The sequence below is a fragment of the Syngnathus acus genome, chromosome 19, assembly GCF_901709675.1.
Source record: "Syngnathus acus chromosome 19, fSynAcu1.2, whole genome shotgun sequence".
Classification (NCBI taxonomy): Eukaryota; Metazoa; Chordata; class Actinopteri; order Syngnathiformes; family Syngnathidae; genus Syngnathus; species Syngnathus acus.
The window spans coordinates 404,622-423,137 of record NC_051103.1 but is presented as its reverse complement, the minus strand read 5'-3'; positions in this window follow the sequence as shown (position 1 = coordinate 423,137).

The following is an 18,516-nucleotide window of genomic DNA, read 5'->3' as shown; positions in this document are numbered from 1 at the left end:
TGTCCTTCTTTAAGCATATTTAAACTGAATAAATGTTCATGTCTGTCTTCAAACATATTCAAACTGAATGAGATGAGTTGGATTGAAAATGTGTGCCAAAGCTCTTTTCATAAATACAGTGGAGCCTCGGTTTTCGAACACAATCCGTTCCAGAAGGCTGTTCGAGAAGTGAATCGTTCGAATTCCGAATCATGTTTCCCCATTACAAATAATGGGGGGAAAAAATCCGTTACCAGCCCAAAAAAACCACGCCTTTTTTAAGCATTTTTTCATTCGCGCATTTTTGTCTTATCGCGCAACTGCAGCGCACCGCCGAACACGCAACCGTAGCGCGTCACCGACCGCGCAACTGCACCGTGCTGGTCGCATTATTGTGACAGACCGTCGCTGAAATTTAGAAAATATTTTTAAAGTCCTGCTGTACATTCCAAAATTTAAGTGGACATCAGTGCGCAGGGAGCTTAATTTTGTCCAATCGCGCAACTGCAGCGCACCGCCGAACGCGCAACCGTTGCGCGCCGCCCACCGCGCAACTGCACCGCGCCGGTCGCATTATTTTGACAGAGCGGTCGCTAAAATTTAGAAAATATTTTTAAAGTCCTAATGTACTTTCCAAAATTTAAGTGGCCGGGCGCTCAGTGTCGCATTGCTTTAGGAGCGTCTTTGTGTTTTAGGATGGCTTTACTGCTCCCACTTGCTTCCTTTGGAGGCATGATTAGAGTTGATGCAATCCTTAGAGTAACGAGAACGTAATAACGAACGGAGTCAGTTGCCATGCGGGTCCTCTCGGCTCATCTCGCGAGGTTCGACAACCGAATTTCGTCCGACATCTGAAGCAAAAAAATCGATTTGTTCGAGAACCGGGACGTTCGAAAACCCAGGCTCCACTGTAGTTGCCAATGGGGCCATAAGTACAGATAGAAAATAAATATTGATTTTTTTTTTTTTTGGTATGATAAACATCAAGAAATGTAAATTGTAACACAAAATGGCAAAACAAATCACGTAACTCTCCACAACATGACAGCGCAACAAGTCTACCGAATCACGAATCTTCAGGGCATCTTTTCTATTAAAACATACATAAGTGATCAGCAACAGAGCTTATATGATCGTCGCACTTATAAGTTGATGGGAGAATAATCGCAGCAGTGCACCTTTTCTGACTCATGCACACAGGAGAATATGCTCCTACATTGTTAAGTACGTCACTTACAGATTCATGATATGCATTCATATACGCACTCTGGATGTAATGAAGCTGAAAAGAGGGCATGCCCTATGTATTCCTCACCTGAACCGCATCCTCTTTAAAGACGTGGGTGCCTTTCCTCTTGCTGGCTCCTGAGTTTGGAATAAATTCAATGGCCATCATTTTGCTCAATTTGAGTCATTTTTCACCTGCTGACGGCGGATGATGATTGTCACTGGCTGACTTGGTTTTGTGCTGAGGGAGTAGGGGGGCTCACCAACTACGCAACAGCTGTAATATGTTCCTACTACAGCCAGATGTATACATAAATTACTTACGAAATGTAATGCCTTACATATTTCCAGTTACCAGTACTTGCATTTGAAAGTAATAAGTTTCATTACAATATTACTGTCTGTGTCGGCAACAGGAATACGGCAACTAGAACAGAATGAAGCAGGGAGCAGCAAGGGACGATCTGACAGAGTGACCGGGATGCGGGTTTTAAACACATAGTGGTCCACAAGGTGGAAGCAGGTGTGGTAATGTGCCGCAGGTGCGGTAAATCAGCACTGCTCACAGCATGACAAGATGGGAGGGGCAGGAGCAGAGAGAACGAACTGTCCGAGGCGCTGATTGGAGCGGACACAAATCTTACTGTAAATTCATTTGCATTTTCTGATTAAATAAATATACCTTATTTAAACATCATAGTGCTATTAAATAATGGCAAGTATATGAAAGGTAGCTAAGTATCAACCTTAGCTAGCTACCCTTAGCTACCTATAGCTATCCCTTACCACAGTGTTTCCCAACCTTTTTTCATTCACGGCACACCTTTTCATTGGAAAAAATCTCGAGGCACACCACCAACAAAAATCTGTTAAGTGTTACACCAGCTTCTATATTAAAATCAGTTATATTACAAAGAAAGACATAAAGCCCTATTCCTATATATGTATGAAGTCGAATAATTGAATAAAAATAAATACTAAATATTCTTTTAATTGTATTTCTTTTTTTAAATAAAAGTGAGTTTTTTAAAAATGTTTTAGACAGTGCAAGGAATAAACTATTGAAAGTGATTGTGATTAAAATCCAAAAGTATCAACATGAGTTTGTTAACTGTTTTAGACTAGCGCTATAAATATTACGACAATAAGAACAATGTCACTTCTAAAGACGCTCTGCTGTTCTGACAGCAGCTGAGTGGCTATCACAGTCGAGGTGTCTCGATTTGACTGTGTATTTTATGTTGGTGAAAAATTAACAATCCAGGTTCTCTGGTTGAACTGCATGCTCTGATTTCCATTGGACCACAAACGCACCACAATCGTCATAGTGTCTGTCACTGTTGGCAAAAGCACACAGCAACACACACATAAATCGAATATGTGCCGATGCAATACAATCAGACCGACACAACATGAAATCTCAAGATTCTCCGATTCTCCACGGATGCACAATTAGCAAGTGGCTGACCAGGCCTTGCGCGAACTGACCAGTGGTTTGGCAATCCTGTTTACACTGCGCTCCGTAATTAATATTGGACAATCCCATGGCACATCTGAACATCTCTCACGGCACACCAGTGTGCTGCGGCACAGTGGTTGGGAAACACTGCCTTACCAGATTAGGTTGCCCACCATTGTGGCAGGACACTGAACAAAGTGATAAATGTGTGGCTGATCATCATGGTGTAAATGCTGAGGCGCTTGCTGTGAACAATTGATATAGTATATATTTACTCTGACCCTATTCCTTGTATGTTTCCCTCATAAGGCCGAGGTCATATACCAGGTCAGGCATAGACCTGTTCGTGCGGGATACTGGGGTTTGGTTTCAGTAATGTATAGTTACCGACGACAGTTGTTTTTGACCAGAAAAGAACGAGAAGGTGACCATATAGGGCCTGAAGAACAAATACCGTTTTTTTCCATGTATAATGCGCCCCCATGTATAATACGCACCCTAGAAATGGCATGTTGATGCTGGAAAAAAGCCTGTACCCATGTATAATACGCACCCCAATTTTGACTCCTACTTAACAACCGGATGTTATTCTGCCGGTCAGTATCACTGCGCATGCGCTAGCAAACTCAATAGTGAAGAAATGTTTCGGATTTGTGTAGGGTACATTGTGACAGCAAACGAGCAGGTGATCGAGCAAGCGTCTGATACGAGAGCATTGTGTTCGTATCGAGCGTGTTTGAAGTGAACAGCAGAGAAGAAAGCGCATCTGTAATGGCGGCCTCCGTATGATATCCGGATTAAAAAAAAATAAATAAAAAAAATAAAAATTGTACCCATGTATAATGCGCACCCCAGATTTTAGGATAATAAATTAGTTAAATTTTGCGCATTATACATGGAAAAAACGGTAAGCAAGCTAGGGGTCAACCCGCAGCGGTTAGGCAAAGCAATAGCGTCAAGAGTCGCCTGGTATAAAGCATGGGGACTGGAAGACTCAGGTCGGGCACTCAACAATTTTTTTTTGGGCGTGAGGCACTTTATTCTGACATCGGTTGAAGAAAATCTTTTTCCAATCAGCCGTGTGTCACTGGAGTTTTCCTTCCCTGAGCCAGCCACCTTCCATCGCCTGCTTTTGAAGACCAGCTGAGCACCGAAGACAATTCACCACAATATTCATACGCTAATCCGTCCAAGTCCTCATCTTCTGTATCCAAATTAAACAGCTGGGCAAGTTTGCCAATAAACATGCCAAGTTCTCTCTCGTCATTGTCACGTTGCTCTTCTGCAATGTTCCTGGCTTTCCAGAAAGCTCTAATTTTGCCTTGTAAGCATGTCTCTTTGTCTATGCCATTTTAGATGATCCTAATGCTGTTTTGTTTTTCTTGTATTTGCACAAACGATAGTATTTATTTATCAATGACAGCGGAGGTACGTACTCTACGTGATACATGAAGATTGATTGGTTTACCGCACTGATCTACGTAAAAGGTAATGTCCTCTGGTTCATCAGGTCTACATATTACACCTGTATATTATATCTATGTGTGGCGGAAGCCACACAAAACAACTTTACAGATTTGCATAAAGGGCAGTATTTATTTATCAATGGCGGCGGAGGTACGTACTCTGCACAAACAATAGTATTTATTGACCAATGGCGGCAGAGGTACGTCCTCCTCTAAGTGTTACGCCCAGTCCTCTGATTGGTTACCCGAACTACGTAAACGATATGTGTCCTCTAATCAGTTCCTCGGTGCCTGTATATTACGTCTCTGTGTGGCAGAATTTAACTGGAGTCTAGAGGCTTTTGAAAAAGTATTATTCATTTGCAGTGTTATTGGAATTTGGAGCTCATCCTTAAGAAATATAGTTGTATCATCAGCCAATTGACATATTACAATTTGTTCATTGTGCAAATGCAGACCTTCAATTGTTGGATTTATTTAGCCAAAACGGACAAAATCTCTGCCACCATTATAAATAATAAAGGGGAGCTTCCACATCCTTGTCTGATTCCTCATTCTATACTGAATATTTTACAAGTTCCCTGGCCTAAGGACACACAACTATTTATGTCAAAGTAGAGCATACAAATAAAATCTTTAAAATGTTCCCCAAATCCAAAATAATTTGGTGTTTCTAAAAAAAAAGCCTGTTCAAAGGCTTTGTAAAAATCCAGGAAGAGTGTAAAGCCATCATCTTTCACTAAATCACTATAGTCTATTAAATCCAAAACAAGCCTAATGTTGTTATGAATAACTCTTCCTTTTATAAAGCCTGACTGTGTCTCACTAATGAAATCTGTCATTCCCTCTGAGTCTGTTTGCAATCGAGCCGGAAAAAAAATTGTAGCCTGTATTCAATAATGTGATGGGCCTTAAATTATCCTAAACTCTCTTATATTTTCCAAGCTTTGGAATCAAAGTAATTACCCCTTGCTTCATTGTTGTCATTATTTTCTATCAATACAATCATGTAAAGCTTCAAATAATAACTTCCTCAAGTTCCTCAGCTCAGTGGCCTAGTGGCCTTGAGACTGGAAGGTTGTGGACTAGTGGTAGAGTGTCCGCCCTGAGACTGGAAGGTTGTGGGTTCAAACCCCGGCCGAGTCATACCAAAGACTATAAAAATGGGACCCATTGCCTCCCTGCGTGGCACTCAGCATTAAGGGTTGGAATTGGGGGGTTAGATCACCAAATGATTCCCGAGCGCGGCACCGCTGCTGCTCATTGCTCCCCTCTCCCCCAGGGGATGGATTAAGATCACACGGGGATGGGTTAAATGCAGAGGACAAATTTCACCACACCCAGATGTGTGTGTGACGACGATCATTGGGACTTTTTTGGGGGGGACTTTATCCCAAAAGTGTTTGTAAAAGTTTACAGTGAGCCTATCTGATCCTGGAGATTTAACAAAATTTTTCCGAGACTTGCATCCAGTTCCTCAATTTTAGGTTTTGAATCACAGACCTCTTTGTATGAAGAATTAATTTGTGGAATTAGACGATGAATGTCAGGGCTGTGGACTCGGTCGGATTTTTGCACCGAGTCCGAGTCCGGCCTCTTGACCACGAGTCCGAGTCCGGCTGTCCATTTTTTCTGTTAATTCATGTGACTGCTTAGTCTTTAAGGCTAATTTAGATCAAAATCTAAATAATTACAACAGTTTTGTGATGGCTTTGTCTTTATTAAACATATAAACGAATACAATAAACAGATACTTTCAAGTTTTAATCATTAATTACACCATTATAGCTCAGACATTTATCTAAACACAAATAATTAGTGACGACCCCACAACTATCGAAACACATCAATGATATAAGCTGGGTGACATAATCGTCCTTGACATTGGTACATAATGTAAACATTAGCCTAAGTGCAACTCAACGTGGCCGCATTGATCGTAACTTACGCTCCGTTTCCCCCCCAAATCTAGAGGCAAAACATTGTTCTCTTGCTGCTCCCGGGTTCTTCCATCTTGGCTGCGCGCGGGGCATTGTGGGTCTTGTACGTGCACGCACGCAGGCAGGCAGGCGCGCACGCAACAACTAAATTTGTCTTCATAACAAGCAAGCAGGGCTGTGGACAGTATTCCTACGCGCATTCTCAGCAGCATGATGAAAATAAAATTGAACGTATTTTTTTTATTGTCGGACTCGGTGGACTCGGTCAAAATCAGCACAGAGTCCGAGTCCGGCAAAAATGACCGAGTCCGACGAGTACGAGTCCCCGAGTCCGAGTCCACAGCCCTGAATTTACAATCCTCCTTTGAAAATTTAGATGCGTATAATTTAGAGTAAAACGTGCTATTGTGGGGGGTTTTCTTCGGTGGTCTGCTGGTCTTCAAAAGCAGGTGTTGGAAAGGTGGCTGGCTCGGGGAAGGAAAACTTCAGTGACACACGGCTGATTGGGAAAATATTTTATTCAACCGATGTCAGAATGAAGTGTCTCTCGCCCTAGCAAAATGTCGAGTCCCTTTGTCTTCTCAAGCCCGAAAACTTATACCCCTGCACTCCCCGAGCCTTCATTCGGGCGCGCGCACACGAGGTCTGCTGGATGATCTATAACCCGCCAGTCTGCTTTACCGATTCTACGCCTTCTCCTTACTGTGTCTTGCTGATGATTAACAGCTGTATCCATATGTGCTGGCGCCAGTAAGTCTGCATTCCTGGACCAGACCCCAAAAATCCCGCACGAAAATGACCAGGTCACACTTTGGCTTACAAGTGAAATATACATAACATAAGACCTGAATAAAAATATACTACATAATCCCCCCTTCGAGACACAAAAAGTGTCTCGATAACGGTCTGACAAGAAATGACATCGGTAAACATTCAAAACCTTACCTCAACCATTTTATGGTTTTCGACTACAATTTGGACCTATTTGTCTCATCCTAAATCACGCTCAAGGCACGCTAGTTAAGGTTACTTTAACTAGGAAAGCTCAACCTAATTTAAAACCAAATCACTCCCTGGCAGCAGTCTGAGGCTTCACAGGAACCACACTTAACCAAGATTGAATCCCGCACCCTTGTTAACCAATTAACGTCGTCCGCACACACCCCTTCGGTATTTCATCAACAACGCCGTCAATTTGGAGACAAAAACTTTGCCGTGGCCTGTCAGAAGCCCCAAAGAGTTGTCGGACCGCCGTTGAAAAATACCTCGCCAATCTAATGACGAGGAAAAAGAGGGAGGTCCATTCTACCCCCCAGGGACCCGATCCACCTGGCATCAGCCAGGTCAACGGAGCCCCGACACCCATCACATTTCACAAAAGGTAGCAGAGCTCAAACTACAGAAATGCAAAGAAATGACCCGTCCCTTGACAGCAAACCCGACAACCTGCATGCGTTGCTCCATAAACAGGTCGCGAGGTAAGAAAGTAGGTGAAATAAAGACATGTATATAAATGCGGTAAACCGATAAGGAGACATAACAAGGTATATAAAAACAAGTATACAAAGCATGCAACAAAATTAAAGCGCCTACAGTGTTGCCCCCTCGAATGTATTAGCGCGTGCAGATGTGAAAGCGTCTGATACGAGAGCATTGTGTTCCTATGGAGCGTGTTTGAAGTGAACAGCAGAGAAGAAAGGAACAAGGCAAAGTGTTGTGAAATAAAATATTACTTGTAATACGCATTTAGGTAGAGAACTGAACTCTCGCTCTTTATATAGCTGACGTGTCAAAAAAAAAAAAAAATTGTACCCATGTATAATGCGCACCCCAGATTTTAGGACAATAAATTTGTTAAATTTTGCGCATTATACATGGAAAAAAACTGTATATTCAATGAACCAAAAATAGTCCTAACATTACACATGAATGATAAAAAAAACAAAAACACAAATTTAACAGAAATTCACGCCGACCTGGAAGAAAAAAGTACTTTTGACCTGAACTCTCAAACTGCACTAATGTCCTCCACCATTAAACTTTCACATTTTCTCCCGAATGCTGTCCATCTTCTCCAACACCTTCCATGTCCGGAAACACCTTCTATGTCCTTCAATGTAAGCGGAGGGACCTTGAAAGTAGGCTCGTTTTCCAGCTCTTTTTGCTTGCTCCACCAATGAGCACTGCCGTATTCGCTCCTCCAAGTCTTAGTTGTACTAGGTTCATCTTGTTTTTTCTTTTTCAATTACTTCACTGGTTCTTCTATATCAAACAAATTTCTTTAGGTTCATTTACCTGACATGTTTCGGCGGGTTCTTCCGCCTTCATCAGAGTGTCAGTGATGTGATTGTGACGCGTCTTTATCAGCTGATGGATGAAGGCGTGGCTCACCTGTCAGATTTGACAGATGAGCCACGCCCTCTGCTGTCCGTTCACCTCTCCAAAATGCTGTTCCAGGTTGTAGAGAGCATGTAGGCTCCCTCGTCCCTGTTGATGGTCCTCGGGCCCCGCTTGCGGATCTCAATGGCCTCCCTGATCCAACGCTGATGTTTGTTGTCTTCAGTGCGGATGACTCTGGCCTTTTTCCAGTCCATGATGTGGTTTTCTCTTTTACAGTGGTCGGTGATGGCTGACTTGTACTGTTCCTGTTCTGCTTGTAGTTTTATTGCTCTTGTTTGTCTTGTTGCTGTCTCCTTCTCGCATTCCTTCTTGTGTTCCGTTTTTCTTGTGATGAAGTTCCTCCCTGTCTCCCCGATATATGATTTATTGCATGATTTGCATGGAATCTCGTATATGGAATTGCATTTATTTTCCGGATTAACTTTGTCTTTTGGGTGGACCAGTATCTGACGGAGTGTTGTATGTGGTTTGATAGGCGTGCTTATGTTGTATTTTATCATGGCTCTTTTGATGCGTTCCGTAATGCCTCTTACATACGGCAACGTCACTATTCCGCTGGGTTCTTGTTTCCGTGTTTGTTTCTTTCTTTTCTCCTGTGTTTTGTATTTTTTGTTTTTTACCTGTTCTGCACCTTTGGTTATTGCCCATTGTGGATACTGACATTTTTTGAGTGCGTGTTGTATGTATTTTTCTTCCTGTGTTATGTCTTCCGGATCCGTGATTATTGTTGTGCGTTCGAATAGTGTTCTGACTACTGACAGTTTGTGTATAGTGGGATGTTCTGATGTCCAGAGGAGGTATTGGTCGGTGTGTGTGGGTTTTCTGTGTACTTTTGTTTTGATGTCACCGTTGTCTGTGTGGTGTATGTTGATGTCTAAAAAAGCTATGGATCGATCTGTTTCTTCTTCATGAGTGAATTTGATGTTACCGGTGGTGTCTATGGTATTGAGATGGTCTGTGAGGTGTTGTGTATGTCCTGTTTTTGTTTTTTCCAGAATGTCGTCAACGTAACGTTTCCATAGCGTGGGTTTGTATGTGTCCAGGGCTGTTAAGAGTGCCTTCTGTTCTAAATCTTCCATAAAGAAATTACACATGATGGCAGAAAGAGGGTCTCCCATGGGGAATCCCTCTTTTTGCCTGTATATTGTGTTTCTGTATTGAAAGTATGTGGTGGTGGCTATGAAATGAAGTAATTGGGTGATGTCTTGTGCTGTTAGATTTGTGCGTTTCTTGAGTGTCCTGTCTGCTGATAGTCTGTCATGTACTATGTTTATAGTGGGCTGTGTGGGCGTTTTTGTGAAGAGTGAAATGACGTCGTGTGATATGAGCATTTCATCTTTCTGTACTTTTATGTGTGTGAGTTCTGTAGCTAGTTGTTTTGAGTTTTTGCAGTGTTGATCCGTGTGTCCTAGTAGTGGTTTTATTATTTCTGTGAGTGCTTTTGAAAGGTTGTATGTGACTGACCCTATGCTGTCTACAATGGGGCGGAGAGGTGTACCTGGTTTATGGATTTTTGGTGTGCCATAAATTCTGGGGATGATGTTTGCTGTGGGTATTAGGTGATTGTATGCCTGTTTGTCTATTTTATTTTCCATGAGTAGTGGTTTGAGTAATGCTTTGAGTTTATTTTTCTTGTCTTCTGTTGGGTCTTTTTTTATTACTTCGTAGGTATCGTCCTGTAGTAACTGTTGCATTGATTCTTCGTAAGTGTCCGTGTCCATAATCACTGTTGTTCTGCCTTTGTCTGCCGGGAGGATTGTAATGTCTTTATTTTTTGCTAGTGTGATCATTGCGTTTGTTTCCTGTTTTGTAATATTACTGGGTGGTGATTTAGCCGTTTTTAATATACCTGCAACTTCATTGCGTAGTGCTGCTTTTTGTCCTGGGTTATGTATTCTTTCGCATGCTAACTCCGTGGCTAAAATGAAATCATCGTAAGGTATGTTTTTGGGTGTGATCGCGTAGTTGAGTCCTTTTGCTAATATGCTGCGTTCTGCCTGGGTGAGATCGTGGCGTGACATGTTGTGAATCCATTTTTCGTTGATGTGTGTGTGGTCCGGTTGTGCCTTCTTTTGTGCAATGAGTCTGTCCAATTTCCCGATGTGTCGGTTTTTTGTGGCGGCAAATTCCTGTTCGTGTATTTTATCTAAATGTTCGTGTAGTGTTGTTTCCGTGTCATTGTCCAGGGCATACCGGTGTTTGAATTGTTCCGTCCGTCGCTGTAGTTCATCGTTGATATTGTTGAGTTTGTTGTTTGTGCAGCGTATCCTTTCTTTGGCCAGAGCCATCCGCACTCTCCTTACAATCCTTTCCGCATTCCTGGTCGGAATTGGGTTCTTGATTGTCAGGCTGGCCGGCGTTACTCCTTCATCCCGGCAGCGTAGATTGAACCTCAGGTGGTTCCTGTAGCGAGCTCGTTTTTTCGTCAGCTTTTCGAGGAGGCGAAATTCTTTGACGCAGTTCTCTCCATAACTTCTTCGTAATAGTTGTCTACAACTAATAATAATAGGTTGTAATAGCTCTCTACAACCTGGAACAGCATTTTGGAGAGGTGAACGGACAGCAGAGGGCGTGGCTCATCTGTCAAATCTGACAGGTGAGCCACGCCTTCATCCATCAGCTGATAAAGACGCGTCACAATCACATCACTGACACTCTGATGAAGGCGGAAGAACCCGCCGAAACATGTCAGGTAAATGAACCTAAAGAAATTTGTTTGATATAGAAGAACCAGTGAAGTAATCCTCCAAGTCTTCTTTAGATAACGATTTGCAAATCCCAGAATCTTTAGTTCTCCACCACACCTCATCTCTCACATGCCTCTGTGCAAACAGAATAACACCTTGCCTTGTGCCTTCTTTTTTCCAAAGTCTGTGAACAACATCTATTGCGAGATCCATTTTCACTGCAAGCTCTGGAACAATTCTGTTCAGTATTTGAACCACAGTCTCCCGGAGATTTTCATCCCTCGTTTCCTCAATACCTCTCACTCAAAGACATGATCGCATGCCTAGTGTTGTTGTTCACACAGTTTGTTCTTCAATTCTTTGTTTTCGTTAAGCACACTGATATTCTCATTCTTGAGCTCCAACACTCTCTTCTTTAGTCCTTCTATTTGTTCCTAATTGAATTGCACGGTTTTAGTTAAGTTGACAATCATCGCGGCCTTCTGCCCAATTTGTTTTCTGATATTGTCTAATTGCAACTCAAGCCCAGCCACACGTTTTCCCAACACAAGTATCGCTTCAAGAATGTCATTGTTGGTACCCTGGTCATCCTCTTTCTCCTCAGAAGTCTTAGCTTTCTTCTCCTTCACCGACTTACTTGGTGTTGCCGGCGTGGAGACTGGTCCGCGTTTTACCTGCATCTTCACATCCATTGAACAATAGTCAAGTTCGTTTTCCTTCGTTATTCCTGGCATTTTAGGTCTTGTTGAAGCCAAATGTTTCATTTTTGCTGGTTTAAGTATCTTCTGTGTGTCCATCATTTTACTTTGAATGAAGTAAAGTAAGGTCAAACAATAGAAATTTGCGAGCTTCCCAAAAACGCGGTGACGACTGCACAATCTTCCCAACTTCTCCTCATCGGGTCTTCATATTTTGTCTGTATAGTACGGAAGCCACACAAAACAACTTTACAGATTTTTTAGTTTGGTCCACACAAAAGGCGCACCTCATTAAAAGGTGCACCTTTGTTTTTTGGGAAAATTTAAAATTTAAAGTGCGCCTTATGGTGCGGAAAATACGGTAATCATATTCCAGTAATACCTTACTAAGTAATGCGATACTACCCAACACAGGTCATGAGAAAGAAGAAATCCAGACCGTAGTCCATGTTAGCATTTCAAATGTTGCTCCATCTACCAGGAAGCAATCACATAAAGGTTTCGCAACAGGTTACTCCTCCACCTGCATATTTTCCACAGCTTCTGAGAGAATAAAAGCAGAGGCGCAAAAGGCTGCACTTTTGCCACGTGGTGTTGCTTTAAAGGAAAGGCATTCTCTGTAGGATCAAAAATACCGACTGAAAAGGAACACCTTAATACTGAGATTGGCGTCGCGAGCGCTAAACTAGCACTTGTATATGGCCTCCCTCCGTCTATGAAGACAATGGATTGCGCCCTGAAGCGGTTCTCGAACGACGTCTGTGATGGCTGTATAGTCCAATCCTTGAGTGTCAGTCCTTGTTGCAGACGTCACAGATGAAAGTTGTGTGATTTTGGGTACTTTAGGAACCTCCTGCCAATAGTTTTTTTGTTTTCTCATTTTGTGCCTGACAACATCGATCGTCTGCTCCTTTACTCCCTTGTGTACAGCATGCCGCAAGATTGGCGATTTTCTGCTGTGTCCTCCCACATGTTGACATCAATGTTTGAGAAAGGAGGTCCCTTTTACAGGAGTCCTTGTATCTGAAATGAGGGTGGCCTTGCTGACGTGTGCCAAGTTCTAGCTGACCGTACAACAGATCCTTTGTAGGCGACCTTTCTCCGTACGTCGCACATCGGAGTTGGTAACCTTGCCTTTCCAGGGTCAGGTTGGACATCATAGCAGCAGCCTTGCCAATTTGAGCATTGATCTAATTGTCAAATGAAAGGTTGTCAGAGATGTGAGAGCCCAGGTACTTCAGTTTGTATCTTCTGTAAAATTTTGAACAGGCCATCTCTGCTAACAAGGTCAAAAACCTTCGTCAAGTCGACAAAAGCCAAATACAAGGATTGGCGCTGCTCTCTGCATTTTTCCTGGAGTTGTCGTACAGAGAAGATCATGTCAATCGTGGATCTTCCAGATATGAAGCCACACTGTGACTCTGGGTACACACGTTCAGCCAATTGAAGTCTTGTGAGTACAACTCTGGCAAAGACTTTTCCTACAATGCTCAGCAGGGAGATTCCTCGGTAGTTATTACAATCAATTCGATCACCCTTGTTTTGGAAGCGCATCACAATCTTTGAATCTCTCATGGAGGTGAGGAAGAAGAGCAGATTTCCTTGTTTGATAACTTCTGGAAAACGCTAAGGCGTTTATAGCCTGATCAAGCTCTTCGGTAGTTAGCTCAGCATCCATTCCATGGAGGACTGACGTTGCTTGAATGCTATTGCTCTGAAACTTGGTTCTCCGTGTAGTACAGTTAAAGTTAAAAAGTTAAAGTCCCAATGATCGTCACACACACATCTGGGTGTGGTGAAATTTGTCCTCTGCATTTAACCCATCCCCATGTGATTTTTGATCCATCCCCTGGGGGAGAGGGGAGCAGTGAGCAGCAGCGGTGCCGCGCTCGGGAATCATTTGGTTCCAGGTAGTGCGCCACCCATCTCTCTATTTGTTCCTTGCAATCTGTGATGACTGCACCTTTTTTTTAATTCAAGGGGGTGCTTGTGGCTGATCCGCTTGCTTGCTTTTTACCTTCGTACACTCTGATCTTGCCAGCATTGGAGGCCTTTCGATGGAAGAGCATAGCTGTAACCAATAGATGTTGGCACACCTTCTGGCTGTCGCCTGGCTTTCAGCTCTGGCTTTTCTCAGGGCAATTAGGGTGTTGTGCCTGAGTTTGTTTTGGAAGTAGGTGTTTGTGACACAGAGTTGTTTGGCACAGCACAGCTCAAGCAGCCTCTGCCCATTGTCTATCATGTTTCCTACTCCAAAGTGACCAATGCAAGTTGACCAGATAGCGCCGACCCTTGCATTGAAGTCTACAAGTAGATGGAGGTCTTCTGTTTGTGGTAGCTCTCCGATGAGTGAATATAGTTGGTTGTAGAACTGATCTTTTAAATCAGGGTTGGCAGCAAGCGTTGCGGCGTAGCAAGTCACCAGGTTGACTGGGCTCGAATCTGAGTTGAGCCGTAGAAATAGCAGTCTTTCGGATCCTGCAGTATGAGAAGATCATAGGGAGAAGAGATGTCTTTTACTGCAAACTCTACACCAGCAGTGGCCAACCCGCGGCTCGCGAGCCGCATGCGGCTCTTTGGCTGGTTTCATGCGGCTCTTCAGGAGATTTCACATGACAAGCGTCAAAATTCTTGGCTGGCGCTGCCATTTATTCCCTCTAGGTGGCGGTGGCGCGCTGACCAGTTGAATCGGTTTGAGTTGAAAAGAAGAAGAAGAATGACGTACTCTAAATGATGACAAATGCGCGCGTTCATTTGAGTTGTAAATAATTAGTTTCAAGTTCGCTCTCAAAATGGCAGGGAAAAAAAGCACAGCCAAACGAAAATATGAAGAAGAACACAGGACGTTTTTAACAGAGTGGGAGAGTTTATATTTTTTTGTTGAACGTAATGGCAAGCCATTCTGCCTTATATGTCAGGCATCATTAGCGCATTTCAAAGCTTCAAATCTTCAGCGTCACTTCAGCTCAGTCCATCCTAATATCGACCAGGAATTTCCAAAAGGGACTGAACTTCGCAAGCACAGGTTGGTCACTTTGAAAAGTCAGGCAGAAAAGCAGATGCATTTTTCCCAAAAATTTACAAACCACTCAGAGACCGTAACGCTTGCATCATATCAACTGGCTTGGAACATTGCACAGGCTAAAAAGCCATACAACGAAGGGGACTTCATTAAAGGGTTAGGGTTATTGAAAATTGTTATATTTCTGTTTGTGGACTTGCTTGAACTGAGAGTTTATGTGTGTGTGAGACGGTGCACACAATGTTAACTGTTAAATAACTGTCATTATCTTGGTGTGGGACATATTCAATAAATCTGGCTGAGCAGAGGCTGTGTCTGTCGCTCCCTGCCTGCGGGGGGTGGGGGGGGGGGGTGATGTGGCTCTTTGCGGGGGGTTGATTTGGCTCTTTGCGATGACACAGTCAAAAATGTGGCTCTTCGTCTCTGACTGGTTGGCCACCCCTGCTCTACTACACCATACTCTTGTCTCTCTTCTTGGCTCTTTCCCTTCTAAAAGAAAGTGTACTGTTTTTCTTTAACAGATCCCTCTCCTGCAAGTCTTGTTTTTTGTAGTGCTGCAATGTCCACTTTGAGTCTTGTGAGCTCAGCATCGATCAACTGCTGTTTTGCAGCTGACGTTTATCTGTTGAAGGTTGTCAGAGAAGTCTGGCATCATAGTTCCATCATAGCCGTGCCTCCCCTGCCATCATGAAAAGGGGAAAAAACTACCGTAATTTTCGGACTATAAGTCGCACCGGAGTATAAGTCGCACCAGCCATAAAATGCCCAAAAAAGTGAAAAAACCCCATATATATGTATATAAATCGCTCCTGAGTATAAGTCGCCCCCCCACCCAAACTATGAAAAAAAACCGCGACTTATAGTCCGAAAATTACGGTAATTCAATTGTTTTTATTATAAAGTCATTTTCCTTTTAATTACAGTAGTTTTGTATCATTTTGAACCAAAATTGCTGAATTTGTATAGTTATGTTAAAACCGAAGACGAGTCGCTCGGAGGAGGCAACTTCTGAGGATTGCGTAATCACACGGCTGCCTATGTTGACATGCTATGCAGTTAGACTGAACTGCTGTCTGTCTCTATGTCGCTGTTTAAGTGTTCAAACACTGTGGCTATATTAACTAATTTCCGTAGTTAAGCTGATGTATATAATATCTAGTGTTTTTTGTCGTCTGTCTGTAACATCGTGTTTCTTTAGATGAACAAATCGGCTTTGAAAAGAGACCCAACGGAGGCAACGAAAAAAAGTTCTCCAGCCTTATGGCAGGGAGCGCTAGTGATCCCAGGATGCTTCATGCGCCTACCTGTAGAATAAGTGATCTCCAGTTCAAATTTACAGTGAACAACTGAGGAGCAGTCGTCCATTTATTTCGTTTTATATTCGTTTTTTTTTTGTTTTTACATTTCGTTTTACAATGGAGGATTACATATGCAAACTCAAACAATTTTCAACTATGGATTTTCGGTCGAAGCAGGAGGTCATCAGTAAAGGAAGACCAACTCCGGAGTTAAAAGTTTTGATTCGGACAACGGGACTTCGGAGCATGTCTTTTGAAACGGAGTGGTACGCACGATCGAAAACAAGTTTTTGATTCTATGTGCTTTATTGAGTGTTTTTATGTGTGAAGACTGCCGATATGGGGTTTTAATTAAAGTACTTCAAATTAAATAATGAATAAGCTACTCTAGAGCAGCGTTCCACAACCTTTTTTTTGACGCGATTAGGTGTCGGACAAATTTTACCTGGGGGGGGTGAAGTCAGTGCCTCCTCAGTCATGAACCTCACCGCACGTCACTGGTTTGTGGGTACACTATTTTCAGCTACCCGTCAAGTGTATACGCTCTAAGCCAGGGGTGGGCAAACGTTTTGACTTGCGGGCCTAATTGGGTTCTAAATTTTGACCGGGTGGCCGAACCAGGAGCAGATGGATGTAGTGTTTGTGTGAAGTAATATAATTGACATATAAAGGTCATTGCATAAAAGGTTTTTACTTTTAGTAGATACTAAAGCATGGATATTAAAAAAAGCTTTTTGAAAACAAATGCATTTATTAACAGCATTAAAAAAATATTTCACCAAAAAACAGTGATTCTTATTAAATACGACACTGTTATGATGAATAACATTTTCCATCACTTCAGCGCCCGCAGGTCAGATTTATGAAATATGTTTATCTAATGAGGCGAAGTCACATCCAACGGCAAACATTCTGACCAAATACATCATCTTGAAGAATCAGTGAAAGAATACATCTAAATAAAGTAATAAAGAAATCAATAGTATTGTTGGTTTCCCTTTTTTGCTAGTGCATCATAGTCTGGAGTAAAATTTGTTGTGGTAATTCTTAGGATAGAGCCGAGGTGTCGGTCCGTTAACCTAGATCTGTGACGGGCTTTGTTGACGTTCATGTGGCTGAACGTCTTCTCACACACGTAGGTCGAGCCAAATTGTCCACTCTTTTTTAACATTCGGCACTCAGTGTCCACCTTTCTTTTCTTCGGGCCACTCATTTTAATGGAAGGATTCCAGGGGAAGGTTTGTGGGTGGCATTAGCGTAACACTGTATCTGAAAATTCAGCGCGCGAATTACGAGAATATTGACGTCACAGTCTACACTCGAAATTCGGCACTGATAGATGAAATTACTACGTACTACTGAGTACGCACACGCACTTGTGAGTGTGCACCGAGCTTTCTGACACGGCTCCCGGGAGTAAATGCGCGGGCGGGAGCTTCCCCATCTACTGGGGAAACATAGTAATTGCAGGGAAAATGACCCAAAAAAAAATTAATAATACAATTTATTCAGGTTTGGCGGGCCGGATTAAACGGCCCCGTGGGCCGGATGTGGCCCGCGGGCCGTAGTTTGCCCATGTCTGCTCTAAGCTCCTTGCATCCTAAGAAGCAAGCAGACTGGCTGGGACCTGCCCAGCTTAAGGGGGCAGTAGTTAATCAGTGGGACACGAAGGTCCCTCCCACCGTCGGCGGCACCACCAAACAATAGCCACAACAACGCGCTACTCATTCACGGAAAAACAAAACTCGGCCAAGACAGACTTCAAGCCGAAACAACGTTAGGCTCCACCTCGTCGCCAGTTTGTTATAACTTGGGGTACGGCGATTTAGCCGAGTATGAAGACACTGGAGGTGACCATCCGTACTCACGAGCTTGTATTGTAGTCCAACAACACACTTCGACAGCACATGTCATCATCCCACATTACCCAGCGAGCACCATGGCACTTTGCTAAGAAACGTTAGCAATCAACACGCAACAAATAGTTTGCTCAATTGTAAGCTACTTGAAAGCCGATCGCTTCCGTTTTGCCATTTTCTCTCACTCTCTAACTTCTTCCTCCATAACTGTACAACTTCATTCTCTGTTGTTCTCCCATGTGGGCTGGGCTTACAGTTTACGTCACCTCTCTGAGCCAGCAAGAGCAACTCTGCCAACAAGTGGTCAGAGTTAACCACTACAATGCCCTATAGATTTGATTTTGTTAGGTTTGTTCCCAGTTCTTTATCTTTAATGCTCGCTATGCTAACAGTAAGTACCAAGAGGCAGCCTTCACAGTTTAACTATTTAATGTATGCCAGAATGATCGATATACAGCTGTGGAGCTTTCTCTGCGAGATG